At 38.1% G+C, this 27,493-nt stretch overlaps 1 protein-coding gene across 3 annotated transcripts in view; it reads left to right on the top strand.

The window, feature by feature from the left end:
• The window catches only part of Opcml (opioid binding protein/cell adhesion molecule like), a 1,382,967-nt gene that overhangs the window by 92,438 nt on the left and 1,263,036 nt on the right, over positions 1-27,493 (top strand). The gene's annotated exons all lie outside the window — the stretch shown is intronic.

Here is a 27,493-nt window from a genome sequence, read left to right on the forward strand (position 1 = left end):
AGAGTGCCAAACCAGACCCGATAGTCTTTGATTGCAATGTGTACGCCAACTTCATCTCTCAAAAAGTGGAAGCTATTTGTTTCCAGATTTTAATCTGACCTTTTTAGTTGTAATACAAAACCTTAAATTGGTTTTGGAAACTTAAGTTATGCTGATATTTTAATAGTATAATTTTGTCAAGTATTACATGGTTGTAATTATTTGATCTTACAACTTGGCAGTACATAGAACTTGGCTATTACATATAAATTCAAAAATAAGACCTCTATAAACTGTTTATTTGGAACTTTTGTTTGTATAATTCTTTTTTTTTTAATTTTTTTCTTTATTTATTTGAGAGCGACAGACACAGAGAGAAAGACAGATAGAGGGAGAGAGAGAGAATGGGCGCGCCAGGGCTTCCAGCCTCTGCAAACGAACTCCAGACGCCTGCGCCCCCTTGTGCATCTGGCTAACGTGGGACCTGGGGAACCGAGCCTCGAACCGGGGTCCTTAGGCTTCACAGGCAAGCGCTTAACCGCTAAGCCATCTCTCCAGCCCTGTATAATTCTTAATAAAATATAATTTGTGTATAAAAAATGCATTCTCTTAAAACCGACTTTCACTGAGCCAACTTTCAGTTCAGGTCCCACTTCATTTTTTATGAGCTTCATGGGATAAACTCATTCATTCATTTTGATGCTTCTAGTATTGCTGGAACTTGTAATATGAATTGCATTGATTTTCCAAATGCAGTTCTTCCAAATTCAGACTGGGCAGAAGTAATGCCTACTGCAGTTACCTTCTCATTGGTGGCCTAAAGCACCCAACCAAAAGAAGCTAATGTGAGGAATGTTTTCTTTAATTTTTTATTTTGACTTACAGTCTCAAGAGGAAGCTCCATGATGGCAGGGAAAAGGAAGTCTTGAACAGAGGCTGTACTTCACCTCTGTGCAGCAGGTGGAAATAGCAGCAAGAGAGTGAGCCACACCAACACTGACAAGCTAGGGCTCATAAACCACCCAGGTCCACCCCAGCAACAAACCTCCTTCAATAAGACTCCATCACCCAAATTGCCATCAGTGGGGGACCAATAATTCAGAACATATGAGTTTGTGGGCAACTTCTAATTCAAGCCACTACCCTAGTGTTTACTCTCAACTGCTGGACTCCAACCAGTGCTTCTTTATGAGGCACATGAACATGTGTTTGTTGGGAAAATTAGGAGCTTGTTTTGGGTGTTATGTTGTGTTAATCTTTATAGAAATTGTCAGTGATGTTATATGTTTGGCCAAGATTGCCTTGTTTCTTTAGTTCAATTGTTTGTAATGAGTAGAAAAGCTGTCTGCTCATCCCAATGTTACACTATTTGTGTGCTGTTAGCAAATATAACCTATATCTTTAGCAATAAAAGCTTATTATCTGTGGATATAAACATTTTCTTGCAATGCTGTCACTCACTGTTTCCATGTTGTCTATGGTTGCTTTCTTAGTACTGTGGTGGAAGCCAGTGGTTGCTACAGAGAATGCATGACAACAAATGCTATATGCTGTCTGTTCTCTTATAAAAATGCTTACAGACTTTTGGGCAAGGCCAATGGGAACCCAGCTCCTAGGGCTGCAGGGAGAGCCTTCTCCTGTGAGAATATTGTTGCTCAACAAATAAATAAAAGGATGGCAGCACAAGGTTTGTGGATTTGCAACACAACTTATCATTACATGTGGTGGCTGTAAACTGTGCATGATAATAAACTAATTCTTCCTAATTACACATATTTGTAGTTTCAAACTAAGAGACTCATCAGATTATAAGCTCTCAGATGATCATTGTCACCAGCACAAATCATCAGTAATATTATGCTTTAAGTATGCTAATGCATGACATAAATTTGCCAATGGACATGAACTATAATACTCACTGTGATGATGTATGTGTGAATTAGGTATGCAAAATACATGTTACTAATGTTTCTTTTTGTATTCCTGGATCTATACATGATATAGCCTCAAAATGTGGGATTTAAAACACTGGAAGTTTTGCCAGTAACAAAGAGAAGGGTGGTGCTTATACAATGCTTAGATAAAGCTCATGGATTAGAATTGAGAGTCCAGAATAAAAAGACTTCATACAGATGATCAATTGAATTTGGCAGAGATGTTAAGGTGACTTAATGAGTACAGAATAATCTTTTCAACAAATGATACTGGGTCAATTAGCCACATAGAAAGGAGATTAATTTTGACCTTTGTCTCACAAAATATGCAAAAAATTAATTAAAAAAATTAATTAACAGTGAACTTTTGAATTAGATATGAGGGTTAAAACTGTAAAATTTATTGAATGAAAAGCCAAAGGAAAATCTTCATGATTGTTGTTATTTCTTCATGATTGTTGTTAATTTCTTAGATTTTTGCATCAAAAAGTATGACTCTTGAAAGTAAACAAATATATATAATAAGTTGGTCTTTTTCAAAATTTAAAATTTTAAGCCTTTAAAGTCACCATTAAGAAAAAGAAAAGTCAGCTACTGCTCTAAAGATAAAAGTTGCACATTTGAAAGCTGATAAAAAATGTACACAGAATAGGTATGGATTACTTAAAACTTAGTTATAATAAGGCATACAAGTTAATTTAAAACTAGACAAAGGATTTAAATATTCTCTTGATAAATGAAACACTTTTGCTAAGAAGCATAAACAAATGCATTTAACATCATTACTCAAGAGAGAAATGAAGATTCAATTTTAATAAAAAAGAGAGGGAGGGAAGGCATCATGACATAGGGCTACAGCTTGGTAGAGCACTTGTCTAACATGTGCAAGGCCCTGGATTTAGCCCAAGCATTGCAAAAACAAAAGCAGAGAGGAAACAAAAAATCAATGAAAAATACAATTACAAAAGTTGGCAAAAAGGGTAAAAACTAAAGCTTTTGTAGTTGGTGAAAGGGAAGAAAACTATTAACACATGGAAAAGAAGTGTGGCAGTTTGATAAAATCTCAAACTTTATCTTTAACATTGAAATTTACCCAGGAGAAATGTAAATGCCCATATAAAGTCTTGTAGGCTGCAGCTCATTCAACATCAGTTATTCTGAGCCTCTGGAGACATGCACATGACCATTAGCTGTTGGAAACAGACAAGATGGGGCTCCCCATATTGCATGGTCCTGCAGCAAATGAATATTCTATGGGAGCTTGTCCCTGAAGGAAGTATGATGTATAGAAGCCAGGTGTATATGACAGAACATTGTGTGATTCCATTTATTATTATTATTATTATTATTATTATTATTATATTATTACTATTATTATTAACAAGATCTTTCATATGGATACATCATGTGTTGGAGCCCTTCTTTCCCTCGTCCCTGCCCCATTCCAGTGGGGATGCTCCTCAATAGGGTTGTAGGTATTATCCATGGGGTTGTAGTTTATGTGTTGTGGGAGCACTAGTCAGTTATTGGGAGAGGGAGGGAATGACTTTGGGCATTATGTCTCAACCTGTGGCTCTTACAATCTTTCCACCCCCTCTTCCACAAAATTCCTTGAGCAGTGATGAGTGAGTTTTAAGTCTACTTCACTGATAAGCTCTTAGGAGCCTCTGGATCTCTGCTTTTATAGGTATTTAGTATTCTTGGAGTCTGTCTCCTAACATCCTGGTGCTGATTAACAGGAACAGAATGGAAGCAGCACTCTGGCTCACCTCCTCATTCCTCTGTGAATTCAGCTCTGGCTTGGCTGAAGTGAAAGGGGTAGTTGATTTCCTCAGGTCTTGCTACCTTCTGAAAAAGAACAGATTCTCCAATGGCAATTGAAGTATAGTTTAAATGGTATAACCATTATTAATTTAAGGATAATTTGATGAATATAACTGCTCTTTTAGCCAAAGACTAGTGAGAACTTCACACTACAGAACATAATTTTTGTTTCCATAGGATTCTGATCTGGTTTCCAATTCCAGTTATGGGTTCCTTTACAGTGAGTGGATCTCTTCGCCAATCAGAAAGGTATTGGTTACCCACTGAAGCTGTGTGTCACTATTGTGCTGGTGTGTACATCATGTCAGGATGTTTGCTTCCGAATAGCTCTTACTGAACCCACAGCTCACCTATCATGTATACTAGCTAGCCACCAGGTCTTAGGAATTTTCCTACCTGTCTGCACCTCCTAAGAGCTGAGATTACAGGCATGCATGGCCACACCTTGCTTTTATGCCCTGGGATCTCAACTTAGGTCCTCATGCTTGCACAGCAAGCATTTAGCTGACTAAGCCTTCTCTTCAGCCCAAATGGATGCAAACTCAAGTATATAAGCACTAACCTTGGCCATATCCATTTGCAAAAGGATTGCAGAAAAACAAGAGGGAAATGGGGTCCTGATCTGACAAAGAGCTGTTCAAATTTCATCACCACTGTGCAACTAAGAGGAGGAAATCTCTGAAGTTTCTGGCCTTTCATCAAACAAATAAGCAGAGTAAAAGGTAAGAACCTTAGTAGAATGAACAGATCATACTTTTGTAGACACACACACACACACTCTTGTGAATTTAGTTAAATAGACATTTTTGGCTCCCTGTTAGATCATAAAATTATAAACACAGGACTAAGGTAAAATTCACATCTGACTTTTAAAATTGGTTTTCTGGGGACCATCTCACTTTTTTACTTAACCCCACCTCACCATCAACTTTGTTGCTAGCACCCCAACTACATCACAGTCTCTTCTTTCTTTCTGGATCACTGAGAAAAAACAATGAGTCTATATTAAGCCCAGTCTTTGCTGAAAGTCTGTTCCACATATATAGAAAACCATTCTAGGATGATACTTTTAGCCAGGACAGAAACTATACCCCTTGCAAATTATTTCTTTGTTTATTGTATTGTGTGTTCTCCTCTTTTCCCATGTTACACCTAACTAAAGTTAGCTTTGATCATATTCTATAAACTAGGAGTGATAACAGAAATTAATTGCCAAGTGTAACAACTGCATTTCTGGCTTTTAGAAAACACCAGGTAGGCTTTGTTTGGAGTTTCTCATTCTCTTCTCACTCTGGTTCAGTGAGGATGGCACAATCATTTGTTTCTACTTGTAGATGAGAACCTTGGATATGACAAACATATTTAGAAAGGGGCATTCTCATGCTCACTGCAGGGCTACTCCCAACAGTTGAGAAGTGTAAGCAACTTGGTGTCCATCAAATAATGAGAGGAAAAAGGAAATGTGATACACATTCACAAAGGGTAGCCATGTAAAGGGCCAAACTCTGTAGTTCACAGCCACAGGAAGGATTTAGAGATTATTATCTCTAATGAACCCCACATGGCTCAGAAGGGCCAAAACCCACCCAACCTCATATGTATAATCTAAAATAGCTGAAACCATAAAGGTTGGAAGTGGACTGGTGACTAGGGAGAGTGGGGGGCAGGGGTAGAGGTTGATGGGCATCCAGTTATAGTTAGAGAGATAAGAAGCTCTTGTGCACTACTATGCAACACGGGGGATAAAGACAGTCATGTGCTGCCCATTTCACAAAGCTGGCAAAATAACGTTTAAGGATTTTTACCACAAATGTATGACAAATGCTTGAAGAAGCAGATATGTTTACTCTGGTTTAAATATGTCAGGCTGGAGAGATTGCTTAGTGGTTAAGGCGCTGCCTGCGAAGGCTAAGGACCCACGTTGGACACCGGTCTTGTGTAAGCCAGATGTGCATGGTGATGCAAGTGCGCAAGGTACACACACATCTGGAGTTTGATTACAATGTCTGGAAGACCTGGTGCACCAATTCCTTCTCACTCATTCTCTCTCACGTTTAAAAAAAGAAAAGAAAAGGCCAGTCCGTTGGGCTTATTTAAAAAAAAAAAAAATGTGTGTGTATATGTGTGTATGTGTGTGTGTGTGTGTATGGAAATAGTTCACATTACCTCAGCAATAGCCACAATTTTAATGTCTTTAGTGATCAGTTAAAAATAAATGCAAAATAAAGAATAGGTGCTGATACTGAGTATAATATTTAGGTCCATATTTTGCCTCTCTTCCCATGCAAACTAATGTACTTTTATTCCTGTCTCTTGCAGGAGCTATTGATAGTCACAAAGTCAGCAGAGGGGTGTATCTTGTCTCGTTTATAAAACACACAAGCAATTCACATACATTAAGTCTCTCCCTCCCTTCTTTCCTTTTGAAATAGAAATATTTTTGTCTCCTTAATTATTTTTTCATGGTACTTTTGTAATGGTTCCACATAAGTTCATATCACCTTAGTGTTACTCAACTTGTGTCTTTTTATTAAATAGTGATTGCTATTTATTATATGGATTTTCCCCCAAGTATTTCACTAAAATTATATTTACTGATATGCATATTGACTCTGAATTTCCATTCTTGCAAACAATGCTATCATAATGTGTTCTATAGATTTTTTTGTGTATATGTCAACTATGTCTTAATGAGATATTCTTGGAAATAGAAATCTTCAATACAATAGTATGTTTTAAAATATGATTTTTAAATTTTCATTTATCTATTTACTTGCAAGCAAAGAGAAAGAAAGAATGGATGGGTGGATGGATTGATGGATGGATGGATTGATGAATGGATGAATATGGGTGTTCCAGGGCCTCTAGACAGTGCATACGAAGTCCAGATGCATGTGACATTTTGTGCATCTGGCTTATCATAGGTGCTGAGGAATCAAACAACAGTCATTAGGCTTTGCAGACAAGTGCCTTAAACAGAGACATCTCTCCAGCCTGAAATACAATTTTTAAAAGAATCAACCATCTTGCATTTTAAAATCAATTTATAACTCCACCAATAATGATTGAGAATAAAAATTTTTTCTCACTAGTAGTGGATATTCTCAATCTTAAAATGCTATGCCAATTTGATGTATGAAAAATAAGAAATGGCAAGATAGTGAGCAGGTCTGGTGCCCAGTGTCACTTGGTTGCAACCTTGTTACATCTAGCTGTGTGTCTGTGAGCAGGTGATTTTGGTTTTACATATTACTCTTTTTTTTTCTTTGCAGGGGAAAATGCCTACTGCATAGACTGGTTGTAAGGCTTCAGCAATTAACGTAGATGAAGCTCTGAGGCCCTGACTAGTATCAGGCACTCAGTATTCCTAGCATTTTTTTTTTTTATTCTACTGGGACAGAATACATTTTCACATATTAGTTGGCCATTTGGAAATCTAACTGGAATTACTTCTTAATATAATTTGTGTTCTCTTTGGTTCTTTGACATGTTCCTAGTCATTTGGAAGTACTCCATCACACAAGTATGATATTGGCAATTAGACTTCTGTCTAATTTCTACGTTGGAAATACTTTTCAAAGATACTCATATGCTCTAGAGTTTTTTAAAGTTATAAAAGCTTAAAATACTTCCTTCATAAAATCTGTCTTCCTTCTCCACTGTGGCTTATGCTTTTTTGTTTTTGTTTTCTGAGGCAGAGTCTCACTGCGTAGCTCCAGATGGCCTTGAATGGGTGGTCCTCCTCCTCAGCATCCTGCACACTGAGATGATGGGGTTGCACAACCTTGCCTAGCTTACAACGTATACATTAAATGTCACTCAGATCCTCCCTACATAAGATTTTTAAAAGCAACAAACACCAAAAATATAACGAACGACATAAAATTTGATTCATTAGCTTTATATTTAGCTTTCCAATCCATTTGAAATTCTTCAATTTATTGTTCGCATATGGTATAAGGGAGATGATATAGTGTTATTTTATGAAAGCAATTGCATGGATAGTGTTCCCTTCTGTACTGTTGAAATAGCATCATTACAAGTACAAATGAATGCCTATAAACCCAGGGAACTGCTTTTAAATTCAAAATGATTTCCATGAGTTTAGTTATTTCACTATTTATTATAATTTAAAATATATGATAATAGTAACAGTGATAGTAAACTAATATAACAGTTGCCTTCTGATTTTTCTTTTTCAAAGTTTTCACTTTATTCTTGAATAGTTTTCTTTCAAAATGTGTCATAGCATATGTGTGTATGTGAGTGAGAGAAAGAGAGAGAGAGAGAGAGAGAGAGAGAGAGAGAGAGAGAGAGAAGATGGAGAAATTCAAAGTGTTATAAGGACATTTTATTTTCTATCACAGCTTTAGTATATATGACATGAAATAATTACTGATTTTTAATGTGATATGTTCCTGTTACCACAAGGATTATAGTCTTAATAGTTTGTCATATCCTAATACTTTGCTGTACAATCCTTGAATTCTTTTATAGATGAGTGAATATGTGTAGGAAATCTTCAGAATTTTATAGCTTCTGTGATAATTATTTATGTATTGTGGTAGTTTGAATAGATGGCCCCCAATATATTCAGTGTTTTATTAGTTTATAGTTTGCATCTGCAACCACCTGTCTGGAGATACTGTCAATCGGTTGATCTTAAGATGTGGTGGTGGGTTTGAGATTTCAATCTAAAGACATGCAAAGTGTGCCTAGCTGGAATTCCTGAACTGTGCTGTGCTGTGTGGATTTTTTGGTTTGTGCTTCTCTCTGTCTCTACTTGGACCTGTGAGGGCAGACCAGCTTCTTCTACCATTATGGAACTTCCCCTGGATCTGTAAGCTTCAATAAATATTTTTTCCTCCATAACTGTGCCTGGTCTGGAAGTTCATCTCAGTGAACCTGAATCTGTTTGCTACATGTAGTTTCTTTGGAGTTGTCAGAGACTATATCTACAGAACTATCTTTTTGGTTGCTCTGCTCCTGGCTTTAGTAGTATATTAATTACCTTTGGTGGCTGAGAGAAAACAGCCAACCACAAGCAGCTTTTGGAAGGAGAAGGTTTACTTGGCTTCGCAGTTTCAAGGGGAGTATCCATCATGGTGGAAAGGGCACAGCAAGATCAGATAGCCTGTGTCACATTCACATGTCTACAGGGATAAATAGGAGAGAGCAAATTGGCAAGTAGGACTGGACTATATAATATCACAGTCTGCCCCACTAACACATTTCCTTCAGCAAGGCTCTACCTCCTAAAGACTCCACAGCAAACAGTGCCACCAACTGGGAATTCAATATTCAAACACAACTGTCTATGGGTATAATAGTCACTCTTTCTTTACTGGGAGAAAGCACCCAAACAGAAATAGCTTATGAGAAGAAAGGGTTTGCTTAAGGCTTACAGTTTGAAGCAAATTTTCATCATGATTAAGAAAGTATGATATGGGAAAGAAGCTGGATCACATCTTGTCATAAACCTAGGTGGAAGCAGTCTACCTTCTGGGCTTGGAACTGTCTCAAGATCCTTCTGTGATGTCACACCTTCTCTAACAAGGCTCCACCACCCAAAAGCTCTACTAACAGGATTTGCTATGAAGTTAATGACAAATTCATAAGGCTATAAGAGACACATTACATCCAAGCTACCATAATAGGGAACATTTTATATTCAAACCACCACAAATAAGAATGTTGTTAAAGAATTATTATATATATAGTTGCTGTAGATCTGCAAAGGCCTTTATGAAGGTGACAACTTTATAACAATTATTTCCCATTGCCACAAATAAGTATGTTTGTTTTCTTAGGCATGGCTGTTAGTTGTGTGTGTGTGTGTGTGTGTGTGTGTGTGTGTGTGTGTGTGTTTGTGTGTGTGTGTATGCCTGTGTGTGAAGGTCAGAAGACATTTTGTGGTGTTTATTTCTGCCTTCCTTCTTGTGTGAGGCAGTGTCTGTCATTGAGCCATATCTCCAGCCCAGCTATTCAATTTTATCAGTTGCTTTACAGCCTTTAATAATCTGATCTAGTCAGGTTCCTCTATCAATCTATTAGTATAGGCTTTGCTACATAGGTGTGACTGACCATTGTCTATTAGTGACCAATTCAATCTCTTACCTGCCTTCTCTCCTCAAAGAGATAGCAAATGGGATAGAAAGTCCCCACCCTGTCTACACACTTTGGCCTTTCTGTGATCCAACCTCCTTCCTGAAGCTACCTGAGTACTTCCAACATTTACTTTATTATCATTAGATACCTACATCCCTCCTGTCAATCGGGATATAAAAAGGGATTTAGGAGCTCCATGTCAGAGAGGGGGAGCAATGATCAAATAATACATTTAAAAATAATAAGTTTTACTTTCTATCAATAGCTATAGTATCTCTATATCTTTCTTTTATATAACAATAGTGTAACACTCACACTTCTCACTGCCCGTTTTGGCTGTGCTGTGGAGAACATCTGGTTCCAGATGGTTGTTTTCACATTTTGAAAATACCAAGCATCAGCAGTAATTTCAACTTAGCTATAACTTGAAGTTACTACTCTTTCTTGTATGTTTAATTTTTAACTCTCGTGGATTTTCTTAACATCAGTATTTCTTCTGAAGTATTTGTGGTTAACAAAATTAATCCATCTTTGCCAAGCCAAAATGTCATTCTCTTCCCATACTTGTATACATGTTGAACAGGACAGCAATATGGGTTCCAAGTAAGCATATTGATTCATTTTCTCACACATCTAGTTGTTTATATGACTTTTTAAACTTTTTTATTTATTGTTTATTTGCAAACAGAGAAAGATAGAGAGAAGTGACACAGACTGAGAGAATGGGCACTTCAGGGCCTCCTGCCACGGCAACTCCAGAAGCATGTGCTGCTTTATGCATCTGGCTTTAGGTGGGTACTGAATTGAACTCAGGTTGTTAGGCTTTGGAAGGAAGTACCTTAACCGCTGAGCTATCTCTGTAGCCCCCCCCCCCCACCACCACCACCCTTATTGTGAGAAAATGGAGAATATTTCTATCTCCTTATCCTTAGAAGGAACGCATCCTTTTCCCAGAAGCTGTTTCTCAGAGTACTCCTTGTGTAGTCGTGCCCCGGCCAGCAAGGAGTAGAACAAGGACTCAAGGAGACGCTAACCTGGGTGAAAGACAAACAGACACAAGAAGGGGACCATACTAGGTGTTTGTCACGGCCTCGAGAGTTTATTCTTACTTGTAGGTTTATATAGGGTTGTAGGGGGAAAGGGACGCGGTCAGGGCAAGGAGTTGTAGGGGGAAGGGGACATAGTTAGGGCAAAGATCACAGAGTTACTGGTTAAGCCACAATGCCTTTGTTTCTTCATCAGCTACCAGCAGGATGGGGGAGTGTTTGGCCAGGTGTATAATCCCATTGTTTCTGGTAGTTGAATATTAGGTGAGGAAGTAGAAACTTAACTTGCTATATGGCAGTCTTTGTTTGTGGTAGTTGAGTATTAGGTGAGGAAGTAAAAATTTAACTTGCTATATGGCAGTCTCTGTTAACATGGCCGAGGTTAGGTTCATAGCTCCCAACATAGTCATCTAACCTCTCACCATTATATTTAGTTATGGTTCTTTTAAATTCATCATTTTGGCAAAATGCATATTCTTTTTAATCTCAAGATTCATGTATTTTTTTTAGCTCCAAGCAAATTGATTTCATTATACTTCACATTTTCTCTATTCTTTGTGCTTCCCAAAGCATTTTTCCATATCTTAAAAGCTTTAAATCTGCCTTAAAATTTCTATTTTTATGTATGATTTGTATATGTATGGATTTGTATATGTATATGTATGTATGGATGGATATTTGTATGTACGTGTGAGCTCAAGTATGCTTCATGTATGTTTGAAGATCAGAAGACAACCTTATGGTGCATGTTCTCTCTTTCCACCTTGTGTGAAACAGGATTTTACTTGTTTGCTGCTGGAAATACCAGACAACCTGGCCTACAAGCATGAGGATTCTTCTAACTCTGCATTTCCTTGCTGTAGGCACCTTGGGACTATAAGTACATTACTTGTATCCTGTTGTGCATTAGTTCTGAGGATCTGATCCTGAATCTTCATTTGCCAGGCTTGTATAGCAGGACCTTTAACCATTGAGCTAACTTCCCAGCCCTCTTATATCTGACTTCTCAGAGAATCCTCAGCTGGATCTTCTAGCTCTCTGTTACCACAGATGCATCCATTATGATCTTTCAGTTTTTTTTTTTTTTTTTTTTTTTTACTCTTAAGATCACACTTTTAAGCCCATGATCTTGGCATTTCTCCTTAAAGGCTTAGTCTTTTCTAGAATAGTATTAAGGATGTCATAGTAAAGTCTGCAAGTTTTCTTTGCTCTAGAAAGGGTAAGAGCTTGTTTTTGTTTTATTTTGATTTACTTCAAGTTGTGGGAAAGTCTTGATAGTCTCTCCCTCTCTCTCTCTCCCTCTCTCTCTCTCTCTCTCTCTCTCTCTCTCTCTATCTCTGTATCTCTCCCTCCTTCCCTCCCTTCCTCCCTCCCTCCCTCCCTCCCTCCCTCCCCATTCCTTTCCTCTTCCTTCACTTCTAACCTTCTTTCCCTTGCCCTTTTAAATTTTTCCTCCTTCTTTAGCTGTTGCCCTATTTTGTATGACTGTGGGAGGGCCTCATATTGTGCTGGTGGTACGGGTCTGCTAGAGGAATTTGACTTGTGACATACCAGCCATCATGGAGTCTCAATTTCTTTTTGGTATTTTTCAGTGACAATAAAGGCTTGGTGGAGGAGTGAGCAATGTTAGAGGGGGTAGCAAGTTTAGAGACCCAAGTGCCCATCTCAAATTGCTCACCATATTTTCTTTCTACATATCATACACTTAGAAATCTTTTGGATTTCTCACTCTACAAACCATCTCTGTCATGCTTTGTATTCCTGACATGGCCCCCTCATATTTGCACACAGCTCTGACAGTATTTATTTCCTTTCATTTAGAGAAATATTGGCTGTTTCTTTGTCTAGGATAAAAGCTTTTATTTTATGTTGCTTTCACAACCTTTCTCTTTCTATCTCCCACATAAATTACTCTTTCTCCCTCCTCTCACAGCATTGAGGATTGAGTGTGACGATTTATCACAGAACTATGACACAGGTCTCCTACATGGCTTTCTTTGTACTTCATATGATTTTTATGTACATCAAAGGGTAAATCTGCTTGGGCTCACAATCTCTCTTTGGTCAGACCTTACCTTTATCTGAGATGATATCCTGCTAAAGAACGGGGGCTTGGATTTTCTAGCTCTCTAGGGGTAAAGGATCATTTATATATCTCTTCATTGACAGTCCCTGACTCAGTCTCCTGGAAGCACTAAGAAGATTGAAGAATGTTAATTTAGATCCTTTCCCATATAGAGTCAGACATGCTTGGTGTGCGATTTGAAAAGTATTATAATGTAAAAAGAGTTACTGGTCAAAATGTATTAGAGTATTACGTTTCCCCTTAAGGGAAGCCTAGGGAATGGTTTCATAGATCAGTTGAATTCTAAGAAGTTGATGACCATTTACTTTCAGAAACTGGGTAAGTGTCAGTACAGAGGCATGTGAAGGCATTACAGGGAAGAGAGTGTAGCTAAGCAGCATTGTAAAGATATTGAAGTGAAGAAAAAGATACTGAAGTACTTGGTATACTTAACAAGTGTTAATTGATCTTTCTGGTCATACTGGATGTTTATGAAGTGAGCAAACACTTGGCAAAGATATGCTACATCTCTGAAATTAATGTATATCAAACCATAATTGTCTTCCATGGGATTTTTCTGTGGACAGTTTCTCAAGCGCATATCAGGCATAATCACACTGCGGACTCCTGATGCCTTTTTACTCTGCCATAAGGAAAATGGGGTGGAGTCTAGAGGAAAGGGCTTCCACATTCCATCTCATGGGGTTCTATGGACATATTGATTATGAATTCTGTCTGTGTCAGGTAGAACAGGCTTCATCCTTCTGTGTTTCTAATGACAGCTAGCACTAAGTTTGGCTGATACATAATGTACTGTGTGCTGTGTCCTGATCATCTGGTAACATTAGCCACTGATCACAGATAAATGTTGGCTCACTATCAAAGAAATATGATGTCTTGTAAATTAGTTTGGTCTGCTAAAAAGCTAAATAATCATTAGTCTTGATGAAAGTAAATGAAGACATGAGCCAAAATAGGCAAGGATTCCAATATACTTTGGGTTCTCTTATAGCTAGCTGGTTTAGGAGTATTTGGACAAACAAGTCTTTTTACATAGGTAGGTTGTATCATAGTACTCAGTTTACATATGAAGAACTGCAGACAATTTTTGCACTTGTTCAATGTCACACAGCTATTAGAAGATAAAACACATGCCATAAACCCATATTTCCTAGTCATATACTGTTACATTTCTTAAATATTCTTCACTATCAGACAGTTATCCTGGCACTCACACCATGAGAGTTGGAAATCCTAAGGTATAATGAATTCCGAGATGTTTGTGAGAGAAATAGACCAAAACCTTTCAGAGTCATGGACAAGATAAGTAAAATCAGTGTTAACTCACACAGAATGGGAATTTTGACTTCAGTGTGTCTAGACCTTGTTCAAAGCAGAGAAATACCAGGAAAATGAAAGCATTGGAGGTAGGAGACTATAGGTAAAATGTGGTCACACAGTTATTTACTCCATCACCATATTCTACTTTTCTTTTTGCTAAGTCAAAAATTATACTGCATAGAAGAACCAAAACTTGTAATATTTTAGCATGCGTTTATGTCACAAATTGTTTCTAAATTTTTATTTCATTGAACATGATAATATAAGCAATGAACCATTTTGTTGTTGCTGCTCTTGTAGAAGATATGTTACAAAAGGTATATAGTGCTCCTTTTAAAATCTATCTACTGCTCGTTTTTTTTTCCTAGGCACTGTGGGTACTTGTCTGTGGTGGTTGACACATGGCTTTGTGCATGTATATTTTGGAAAACAATTTTTGTAGCTTGTCACTAGAATTTTTAAATGAACTGTACAGGTTCAGTGTTTTGTTTTTAATGATGAGCAGCTGAAATTAGCTCCCTCTTATACAATATTGGAAGAAAACTGCAATGTGCATAATATGCTCTGGTGCCCCTCCTCCCCTCTTTGCAGAGTGGTGCACCAGAGTGGAAGTGCTTAATCCTCTTCATGGGGGATGCATTGGAAATTGAGCTTTGCAAAGGAAGTCAGAGATAATTTCTCATCTTCATTATTTATGGAAATCAGTTACTTTGTTTTAATTATCCACTGCTTGTATCATCCATATAAACTGCCTTTCATTTTATTTAAACTACAGATAATTGCCAGTAGAATTATTCATTGGAAAGTGGAATCCACTGTTTTGATCCCTAGACAGCCTATTAATAATAAATGGGAATATTATTTATTTGTTAACAGTTCCACAATTGGAAATTGAAGAAATGCTTCCACATCCTTCCTTATCCTCTCTGAAATTCCTTAAATAAACTCACCTCAAGAGAAATCCAAAAATGTTGAAAAGTGAATGTAACATGAGAACTTCTTTTTCCCTTGTTTTTTCCTTTCAGCAAATATCACTGAATGCCCAGTATGGGAAAAAACACTATAAATGAAGCGACAGAGAGAAGTTAGATTAGAAATTTTCTTTCCTTTCAGGACATATTAAACATTAAGAAAACCCTTGACATTCATGAGGGATGTACCCCAAAATCTTAATCCCTGTATTCATGAATCTTACTATAGCATATCATTTGCTACATAAAATGCAATAAAATATAACTGAAAAAAACAAATGATCCCTTTGGTCCCTTAATGATTCTAAATATAAAGGTTCATGTAATTTATAAAGCTATGAAGATAAGTATCACCACTAATACAAGTTCCATACCATGCTATCTCTCACTTGAATGTCTCTCCCCATTCAGGGAATCACTAAAGTAGTTTTCTGAATTGCTTTCCCCAGTTTCCAGACAGAGCATATGATGCCCTCAGCCAATGTAAAGTCTGAATCTTCCCTCTTAAATTTCATTTCAGAATATTTCCTGGCCAATGAATCCCTTGGTTGACTCTCCTATATTCTTAACATGTTTGTTAGCAGCAGTAGAAAGAAATTTTCCTAAGATCTGTCTGTTCTTTCATATTTCCGTTTACATGTCTATGCAGGAATAGAGAATGACTTGGAAATGCCAGGCCAGTACTTTTCCAGCTGCTCTTGGAAGCTATGGGGGTTATTTCTCAATATCAATATCAATATTCAGGAATCCATTCTTTAGCTTCAGCAAAACCATTGTATATAGTCAATGCAATGGCTTCTATAATCATGCTAGTAGATTTATGGTCAATACAAGAAAAAAAGGAATATAATACCCCTGAAGGGAAGGAATGAATAGACTACCTAAGTTGAGAAGCTGTTAGATAAATGAAGCAGTTCCTTTTCCTGGACTTGAAGTATAGGAAGGACTTAGAAAACATCAAGGATGCGAACATGTTACATAGAAAAAGCCAAATGAACAGAGACACAGAGTAAGAGTTAGCAACTCTCTATAGAAACATGAATGGCTTACTCATATCAAACATATGATTTATTTTCATTATAGAAAATACCAGAAATATTTTCCTCTGTTTTACAATGTGGCAGATGATGTTCAGTACATTTAAATATACATTTTAAAAATATTTTACTTATTTATATTTGAGCATGTGAGAGAAAGGCAGATAGAGAGAGAAAGAATGGGTATGCCAGGACCTCCAGCAGGAACTCCAGATGCATGTACCACTTGTGCATCTGGGTTTACATGGGTACTGGAGAATTGAACCTAAGTCCTTTGGCTTTGCCTGTAAGTATCTTATCTGCTAAGCCATCTTTTCAGCCCAAGACAAATATTTTTTAATGCACAGTGGTTAGGCAAGATAGCAAGGGAAAGTTCAAGAAGCATAGATTAAAGAAACTATTAATACAAAAGGAGAAACTCCATGGCAGCTCCTGTAAGAGAACATCTTCTGGTCCCTCATTTTGTAGAGCTTGACTTTAAAGGACCATGTGTGGACAGCAGAGAAGCCTGGTTCCTGAGAGAAGTGAGAGGCAGAGCTGTAGCCGTGGATTCCAAAGGTGAAACTCTAAGAGGCAAAAGAAAGGAAATTTTCTGGCTGAGATATAACTATGGAGGTAGCTTCATTACTTGCTATTCAGGCCAATGATCAATTGGAAGGGAAACTCTTAGGGCAAGGAAAGATAGCAGAGGAAAGAAAATGGAAGTTTTTACCAACAAAGGTAATCTTCCCTAGGAATCTAAGCATAGAGCTCTGTTGGGAGTTACAGACATGCATATCAGAGAAAGGAATGACCTGGTTAATGACAAATCTTGGCTACTCTAAAGCATGGGCTACTGTCATCAGTAAGCTATTGGATTCTCTGGGTTCTGTAAGTCTAAAGAAAAGCTACTGATTGGAAAGTCTTGTGCTTCATGTCTTTTTTTATTCCAGTTAATGACTAGCATACAAAAATGCATCTTTTCCCTGGAAACTTGAGGAGACAGAAAATAGTTTTCTCCATAGGACTAGGGGCAACAGAGAAAATCAGCTTTTCTCTGGTGGGCAAGGGGTAGTAACAATTGCTAGAGAATAAGTTTAAACCCAGATAATGGCTAATCAGGGGTGTCTTCTCAGTAAAGCCAGTGGGGACCATGAGCATGTTGCTTAGCTGAGTGACTGACTCCTACCCACCAAATTAATAACTACTAACATCAAGTAACAGATAGAAGATTTCTGTAGGTCCTCACCCTATAACATATGCTGAGAGGGGGAATGCATGCTTGTGTGGAGAGGGCACTGGATGGATAAGAAAACACAGCTTTCCTTTATATCATAGACCATGGAGCAGACCTCACATGAGATTCCTATAACTTAATTCTCTGGGTTATTTCTATGAGCTCCAAGATGATGCTTATATTAGATCTGGGAGAAAGCAACTCCAAATCCTTGATGAAAGACTTGGGTGTATGCACTTTAACCCAGGCATCAGTGATGTCTCCAGAAATACACCAGGAGATAGAAACTGAGGGTAAAAGTCAATACTTAATGATAAGTTCTGGAAAATGAGCTGGAAAAACTACATATGGCACAGATTTTCATGAGTAAAATATTTCTGCACAACTGTATTAAAAAGATAAAAATGATTATCACAGTATAATTGAGGAACAAAATCCTTCCAATATAATTCAAATAATTAAACTAGTAGAAACACACAAAAAAGTAATAACTGACAGTAAAATTTCAGCAGATGGATAGAAATCAAGTTGGTTTTGGTTATCGGAGGAATTAATGACATGGAAAATTGATTTTCAGAAAGTATATCTGTAAGGGTTAATAAGTTTGAGGTCTCAGCAATCAGAAATTACTAGGACATGCTGGCCCTGGATAGGCTTAGTACAAAGGAAATTCTTTTGGGTTGTAAATAACTGCCCAAACCAAACCTGGTAAGGTTACTTGTGGCTCAGGAATCATAAAAACCCATTATCATCAAAGAACTAGTCAATCCTAAGAGTCCTACCTCAGAAAACAGGTAGGGCTGTTTTCCTATTCTGGGAAATAGCCCTGTTACATTTTTTTTTTTTCTCCCTCTCTTTTCCTCCATTCTCTGCTTTGCTTGCCTGTTCACTTTAAATATCCAGGTCAACTGTTTCTGAGCATGAATGCCTCAAAGCTGGAGAATGGGGCTTACCTTTCTTCACTGTTCATCTACTTGCTCTTCAATAAATAACAGGCTGCCTGCAGGTCCTATAATCTCTCTTTATTTCCATTCACTCTAGTTGGTTCAACCCTGACTCTGATCCAACAGTATTAAGAATTATTAACATGGAAGTTTCCAAATTGCTCTAGCTAATGCTTTTACCTCAGTTTGCTAATACCTCGTTTTGTTTATTTATTTTCATGTGTATGTGTGTGTACACGTGCCAGGGAATCTTGCTGCTGCCAACACCAGACACTTGTGCCATTTCTTGAGTCTGGCTTACATTATGGCTTGTGTGGTAGTTTGAATTTATGTCCTACAATAGACATGTTTTGTTAAAGCTATTACTTAGATTTCAAGAAAGCTGGCTGGGAAAACATGTCACTGTGGGTAGTTCGTGGGGTCCAGACCTAATGTTGAGGTAGTTGAGGCAGATCTGAATTCCGTATGCAGAGTACTTGAGCTCTGCTTTGGGTTCCCTGAGTACACTTGTTTGTGGTGCTAGCAGTGGTTTCTCTTTCTGTGTTGATTTGGTAAAGGGGGGCAGCCTCTTTCCCCAATATGGTACTTCCTCTAGATCTATAAGCCTGAAATAAACTCTATTCCTTTCATAAACTGTTTCTTGTTTGGAGGTTCATCCCCAGAGCATAGAGCTGGCTATGACAGAAATTTGTAGTAGAAGTGGGGTATTATTTTGTGATGAATCTGACCATGTGGATTTTGGTCTTCTGGATTTTTTGTTTTGGAGGATGGGCATGGACTTACAACTTGAAACTGAAGATGCCTTCCAAAACAGTAAGCAAAGTTTTATGTACTATTCTTTAGAGAGTTTGAAAATTAATTTGTTTTGTTTATTTTTATTTATTTATTTGAGAGTGACAGATGAGAAAGAACAAGGCAGAGACAGAAAGAGACAGAAAGAGAGAATGGACACGCCAGGGTCTCCAGCCACTGCAAATGAACTACAGATGCATGCGTCCCCTTGTGCATTTGGCTAACATGGGTCCTGGGGAATTGAGGCTCGAACTGGGGTCCTTAGGCTTCACGGGCAAGCACTTAACCACTAAGCCATCTCTCCAGCCTGAGTTTGAAAATTTTAAGTGTACAGAGAATTGTAGTTGGAGGCAGTGCTTATGAACTTTCAAAGGAGAAGGAAAAACTGCAGATAAATTTGTTGCAACTCAGCTACTCACATAAGGATTGACTGCATTATGCTGCCTGTGCCCAGAGAGTTTGATTAAGGTTGGATTTGAAAGTAATAATGTGCTTGGTGGAAGGTGCTATAACAAGGTACTCAGGGTCCAGGAAAGTCTTTGAATCCCAAACCTCAGATCCATTTCTAATTTTAACCAAAGAATTAAAAAAAAAAAAGACCATGAAGGATAATTATTAAATTATTCTATTTATTGAGGGAAGTGCAGAGCCAAGGAAAGGTACCCACATGGCTAGAAATGTGAAGGCCCTGGGAAAATATTTGGAAAGAATAAAGAAAAAAAGAAATTTCAAGGAGCTCCTACCATGTGAGGAGTTGGAGGGGACAAAGACACATGTGGAGAGTATTGGGCTCAACCTAGCTGAGCCTGTGTTGAGCCAGCCCAGGCTCAGCCAAGGAAAAATCTCACCCACAGCTGGATGTTTCCAAGTGGTAAGAGAGCCTGCCCTCCTCTCACAAAGGTATTTATAACCTTATACTTATGGTTTGTCTACTAGCTCAGATGTCCAGAGGGACAGCTGGTTGGTTAGGGCTAGGCACTATCTCAGGAAGAGGCTATCCCTGATACCAAGTTCCAGGTGCTGAACTTGACCAAATCCAATGATTAAATCCTATGAAAGACCTCCCTCCCAGTGGATTGGGGGTTGGTTGTTTGTGGAAAATGTGTATAGGTAACTAGGCAAGAAATAAGAAGTCAGATAATCTTTGATTTCTAGCAAGTGAAGACTTCCCTGCCTTTTTATTTTTAGGGACCCAGTCACCCTAACCGCCTATTCCTTCTTATTCCCTGCTCCCTTGAGAAGACAATCTAGCTACTGCTAGAAGAAAGAAGATGATGGCTGGTCAGTCTTTAACTGCTTTTGGCTAAACAGTGAAGTAGACATGTGGCAGTTAGAGAGTCTGTCCCATAGAGGGGAACTATTCTAAAGGACCACAAAAATGTATTTATGGAGTGTAGGACAATAGTCTTAGAAGAAAATGTTGGTGAGGAAGAATAAAAGTTAAGAGTTAATGAGAAGTCAGAACACAACAAACTGGTCACCTTTAGGGTTTTCCTTCTTTTGAACTTGTATGCCTTGGGAAGCATTCGAGGGAACCCAGGTAGATGGAGTTGGATTGCCTCAGGACCTTCTGAGCATAAACTGGCTGAGATTTCCTCCCAGAACTGTTCATCAAATGGCACAGTAGTGTCTCACTTTCTCTGAATCTGTTTCTGTATGGTTTGTAAAACAGAAGAGATATTGGCAGAGGTATCAGGAATATGCATACAACATTTAACCTTGATAATGGTGAATATACCATATTTTGTATAATAGCCTCCCAGAGTATACCTTTTATAATCTGTCCTGGGGGTAGACAGGGACTAAGGTTGATATGATAGAACCATTGGGTGTAATTATGTTCTGGCACAAGTTATAAGGGACTCAGTATTACTTCCAGTATAAAAAAGTTTCTTAAATATCTCAAATATCTAATAGCTATAAATACAGACAGAAGCTGTTAGCAGTGCTGAAAACAATATACATCTGGATCAATTAATTTTACCTAGAAATTGTCAGCAAAAAGACAAGTAAAACAGCATAAAGTCTTGTCACTTGTGTTTAAAATCATCTTTGACTAGTCCAGATACCTGTGTGGGTACAAATTACCCATGGAAATTTGCAAACAGAACCACAGAGCTTGAAATTATTTCTCTGTGATGAAAACCATTATTTGAGCATGAGGCTGTACTCTAAAGTAGGGAATATGTCTTAAGAGTTAATTTTATCATAAGGACTGGACTTGAGATTCTAGAAATGAGAAAGTTACCTTACATATAATATAGCATAATCTGGTCATTGTTGAGCTAAGACAGACAAGCTCTTACACAACCCTTGGCAAATGTGTTTTGAGTGAAAAAACACATTTGACAACCAATGTTTGTTGCGTAACCTTTGATAGCAATTGATGTTATGTATAATAGGAATTGTTATTAATATAAATCATTTTTAATTTCTTTTTGTTTATTTTTATTTATTTAAGAATTACAGACAGAGAGAAAGAGGAAAAGAGAGAGAGAGAGAGAGAATGGGCACATCATGGCCTCCAGCCACCGCAAACGAGCTCCAGATGCATGTGCTCCTTGTGCATCAGTCTAACGTGGGTCCTGGGGAATTGAGCGTCAAACCAGGGTCCTTAGGCTTTAGAGGCAAGTGTTTAACCACTAAGCCATCTCTTCAGCACAATATAGACCATCTTATGCCTTACTCATGACTTAAAATTGATAAAGCTTAGGTAAGCTATCCCAACCTATTTTCCTAACAGAAGAAGAAAATTTATAGTGTCTAAAATTAAAGCACTTAAACCTAAGTGATTAAACTTAGTGATTATCATTTGTTATAATTAGCATAAATAAATCAGGAACTATCTGTAAAGTCACAATATTTTTAGGTATGAGCACCTCATCTGTGGAAATTAAACACTTTTTAAACTTAAACACAGTTTTTTCCAATAGTTAAGACCTTGGTAGAAGAATTAATTTATTTTATTGAGAGCTCTGAAGCTGGCTTTTATAACCCTTAAACCATGAAAATTAGCATCAGTGAGCTATTAGTGAGTAAAGCCTTAACAATAAGACTCAGTTTCTCTACTGGTTAAAATTTTGACATCAAGCAATATTTTATAGTTTATTCAATTGAATGTTTCAATGGAGGGGTCATCCCTGAGGAAGCTTCAATGCTGTTATGATCTTGTGGTGATGTCTAGCCTCATTATTGTCTTTATCTCCCTTTATCTCCTTTTCTTTTTTCTTGATTTCCTAATTACAATAGACAGAAGTTCTTACATGGAGCAACTGTTTTTAGCTTTTATCTGATTTGGCTACCAATTTTTGTATTTTCTTATGAATATCAGGTGTTGACTGAGTTAAAATTTTATTTTTAAGAAAAATTTCCTCTTCCAATGTATCTGGAGTTACATTAGTATATTTTCTAATTATCGTCTTATGTTTTTGGATCATGGGCAATTCCTGTTCTTCCTGTATCATCTCAGTGAGCCCAGTTCTCAATGAGACAGGCTAGAAGAGACTATTGGGATACCTTGGAAGCCAATTGTCCCATCTGAAATGAAATGGAGGAAAGTGAAAGAAGAATCTAGAGTCAGGTTATTCTCCATCCTGTCTCACTGTTCTTGTTGGAGAAGGGGCATTCCCTCCAGCTAGATTTGGGAGGAAAAATTGGAGGTTTTAATATTACTAGAGGAGTCCTAACCCAAATTTCCATTTTCTCCTAAATCAAAGTGCGACATATAGCATGGTCTATGGTGCCTTCTGGAACAAGGAAGGTCCAAGCTAGAATATCTGTGTTCATCCTACAAAGACAGCTCCCAAGCTCAAGTCTCCCAAACTTTTCCCCCAGCCCTTTGCACATGCCTTATATGATTTCATATAAACACTGTCAGTGGCATATTGAAACCCAAGTGTGAAAATTTTCACCCTTACTTTTGTCTTGATAGCTGAAATGCCTTACTGGGTTGGGGGGTTCCTGGGATCCTTTCTCTTCTCTTTTCTGTGGGATCCTAGGATATGGGGACATCCCCCCACACCTGGGTCTGTGAATATTTCATAATGGTCTAGGGACTAAAGGGTATTATTTTAAAGATAATCTCTGGTTTTATTACTTTAAATATAGGGATCCTACCCTTTGTTGATGTTCGTAAGAGAGCTAAATAGGTAAGAGGGATCAATTACTTGGTGTCTTTTTATCATATTTAATTTTACCGTGATGGACATTTTAGATAAATCTGATGTTTGTAAGCTGTCTAGTGAGAAATTTTATCTGGCAGAGGTAATGTCAGATGTTCAGAAGAGAGGGAATATGAAGAGAACCAAAGTCATTTGCTGTTTGTTACTCTCTTTCCTTTGTTAGTGACAATTGACCATTTTGTCTCTGGACAGAAACTGGAAGACACATAGCTTATACCTGCATGGGATCTGAGATAAAGGGAGCACCATCCCTTTTTCCAGAGTCCATGTGGCAAATGATTTTAAATAGCATATAACAGTAATCAAGAGCAAAAGGAAATGACAGAGCAGAAAACTAAGCATCCTGGCTTCCCTTGTCTCATGTATACATATAGGAAACCAGGTAGGGTCTCACTCTATCTAGCTCAGGCTGACCTGGAATTCACTATGGAGTCTCAGGGTGGCCTTGAACTTATGGCAATCCTCCCACCTCTACCTCCTGAGTGCTGGGATTAAAGGTGTGCACCACCATGCCTGGCTCATTGTCATATTTTGAATTTTTTTATTTGTTTTTACCTAGGAAATTTACCCATTTGTTTAAAAACAAGATGTTATGATCCTGTCTATGTCTAACTTGGTTAGACTCCATTGAATGTGAATTATATCTCTGCCTATGACTTTGTGACCCACCTAGGACAGTACATCACCTGTGTCTAATGTGAAGTGAGATTAAGCCTGTGTCCTTATATAAAACTTTTAGCACATTCTTAAGAATCTTTAAACAGTTGAAAAATAGTTAATTTTAGGCATGGTGTTTACTTATGGTTAACCTGAAAATTAGTTTCATGCTGATTTCTTTTTTATAATGGGAAATTAATTTTAAGCAAAATTTGGTCTTTTTAGATTTTTTATATCCTTTATACATACACATACATTTATCCACATATTTGAAGATTTTGATCTAAGTTCCACTCAAAAGAAAAAGCATTCTTAGCAAGGATTCTATGTGTCTAACATGGAAGCATTCCTTCAATCATCTCACCTCAACACATAATTAGCCATCTTTCTTATAAGACGTTGTAGTCAGTTTCATAGTTCTGGTAGGAATCATCCAACCAAGAGCAGCTTGTGTATAAAAAAAAAAAAAGAGAGAGAGATTTATTTTGGCTTATAGGCTTAATGGGAAGCTCAATGATGGCAGTGAAAAATGACAACATGATCAGAGGGTAGACATCACACCCCTTGCCAACATCAAGTGGACAACAACAATAGGAGAGTGTGCCAAACACTGACATGAGGAAACTGGCTATAACACTTATAAGCCCACCCCCCAAAATACATTGCCTCCAAGAGGCTTTACTTTCCAATTGCCATCATCTGTGGAGACTAGCATTCAGAATACATTAGTTTATGGGGAATACCTGAATCAAACCACCACGTAAGACTATAAAAGAGACTATATCACATTGATTAATCTTACTCACTGACATAAAAGCAACTAATCAGGGCTGGAGAGATGGTTTAGCAGCTAAGCACTTGTCTGTGAAGCCTAAGGACCCCAGTTCCAGGCTTGATTCCCCAGGACCCACATAAGATGGATGCACAAGATGACACATGCATCTGGAGTTCATTTGCAGTGGCTGGAAGCCCTGGTGCACCCATTCTCTCTCTCTCAATCTCTCTCTCTCTATCCCTCCTCCCTCTTTCTTTCTCTGTCACTCCCAAATAAATAAATAAAAATAAACAACAAAAAACCCAAATAATCTAGCTTCAAAAAGTTAATTAACCATCTTATTATTGAAAATTTGTACAGAAACAGCCATAGCAGAAATTTAGAATCTCCTTATTATTATATTACCAAAAATTTCTACCTCTTAAATTTAAATTTAAGAAAAATTACAGCCTTACTTGTCTTATAATACCAGTATATGTATGTATGTATGTATGTGTGTATATGTATATATATACACATATACATAATCTGTAAATTTTATAAAACCCATTGATGTGGGACATGAACTACATTTTTAAAAGTTATAAATCTATGAATACAGGCAAAGCATGACAATTGTTTTGTGGATAATCTTTATCAATACCTCTAACATACCTGTGAAAGATTTTTTATTTATTTGACAGAAAAAGACGGAGGGAGGGAGGGAGGGAGGGAGGGAAGGAGGGAGGGAGGGAGGGAGGGAAAGAGAGAGAGAGAGAGAGGGAGATAGAGAGGAAGAAGGAGGGGGAGAGAATGGGCAGACCAGGTCCTCCCGCCACTGCAAATGAAATCCAGACTCATGTGACCCCTTGTGTATTTGTCTAATGTGGTTACTAGTGAATTGAACCTGGGTCCTTTGGCTTTGCAGGCAAATGCCTTAACCATTAAGCCATCCCTCTGGCCCACTGTAAAAGATTTTACTAAGATTAGATAAAGCAGATTTTTATTGTCTTCAGGGAGGTTGGCCTGGAAGTCAGGCCAATTGTTTACTCCTTTTAAGTGAAAGGACCATTACAATCTTTTAAAACATTGGAAAATTATGAGACAACACCTCAGGGAGAATTTTGTCGTTCCCAATAATTCTCTGTGGAGGTTAAAGTCGACTGTTGCAGTCAGGTTCGTATTGCTGGTAGAAATCACCCAACCAAGAGCAGCTTCTGGGAAAAAGTGATTTATTTTGGCTTACAGGCTCAAGGAGAAGCTCCACAATGGCAGGGGAAAACAATGGCATGGGCAGAGGGTGGACATCACCCCCTGGCCAACATAAGATGGACAAAAGCAACAGGAGAGTGTGCCAAGCACTGGTATGGGGAAACTGGCTATAACAACCATAAGCCCAGCCCCAACAATACACTCCATCCAGGAGGCATCAATTCCCAAATATTCATCAGCTGGGAACTTTGCATTCGGAACACCTAAGTTTATGGAGGACACCTGAATCAAACCACCACATTCCGCCCCGGCCTCCATAACTGATATCCATAAGTGATATAAAATACAATGCATTCAGTTCAACTTTAAAATTTCCCATAGTTTTTATCAATCCCAATGATGTTCAAACATCCCCATAGTCCAAGATCTTTTAACTGAGCCATAATACCAAAAAATAACCTCCCCAACCTATAATGGCACAGAATAAATATTCACAGTACAAAAGATGGCACTGGGCATAGCAAAGAAACATTCAACCAATACAATATTTAAAACAACAAAGGTAAACATCAAACTCTATAGCTTCATGTCCAACAACTCTAGCCAGTGACAAATCTCCGAATCCGATAATTCTAACTAGTAACAAGTCTCTGGCACACCAATTCCACCCCTCAGCTAGGCTACTCACAGCCTGGAAAACTTCATTGGGGCTGGCAGCTCTCCTTGGCAGCCATCTGGTGGTCCCGGCATCTCCACTGTGTCTTCACTGTAATTCACGGTTCATCCTTGTGGCCTCATGAGATCACCATGCGGACATCCAGAAAACCTGCTTCACACTGCCCATGGCCATTTCCAAAACACAAGACCATATTGCAAACTCAATGACCCTTTGTTTCCTGCATTTTTTATACTCTACAATACCAGGTAGGGTGCCAATTTGTTGATGGGGGGGAGGGGGAGAAAGCAGACTGAAGAACAGCACACTCCTTGAGCACATAGGTCCCTTCAAAAGAGTCTGCATTCTTCTTGTTGACCCAGTGCAGGTCAGCTAGCCCAGTCTCAGAGATTGTAATCTCTCAGTTGCAGCTGAATGGGCAACTGTTCACCCAAAGATTTTTCTTTCTGTGTCTTATCCCTCTGCTCATACCAGTTCATTTCTATGCAAAGCAACCCTGAACAACTTCTCAGGACATGGGCATAAGAGCAAGCTTCTCACACAAACTGCTAGCCCAGTCCAAGCAAAGCTCTTTCTTGCCCTCATAAACCAAACCTCACAGTCCATAGTTCTTACTGCATTCAGGTCTTGCAGCTCAGACCAGAATAGTCCATCAAGCTGTACTTACAGCACTGCAAGGCATCTCTTAGGCCAAGGTTTCAACTCCTTCCACATTCCTCTTGAAAATCAGCTCCAAAAGGCCAAAGCCACACAGCC

The sequence above is a fragment of the Jaculus jaculus genome, chromosome 3, assembly GCF_020740685.1.
Source record: "Jaculus jaculus isolate mJacJac1 chromosome 3, mJacJac1.mat.Y.cur, whole genome shotgun sequence".
Taxonomy (NCBI): Eukaryota; Metazoa; Chordata; class Mammalia; order Rodentia; family Dipodidae; genus Jaculus; species Jaculus jaculus.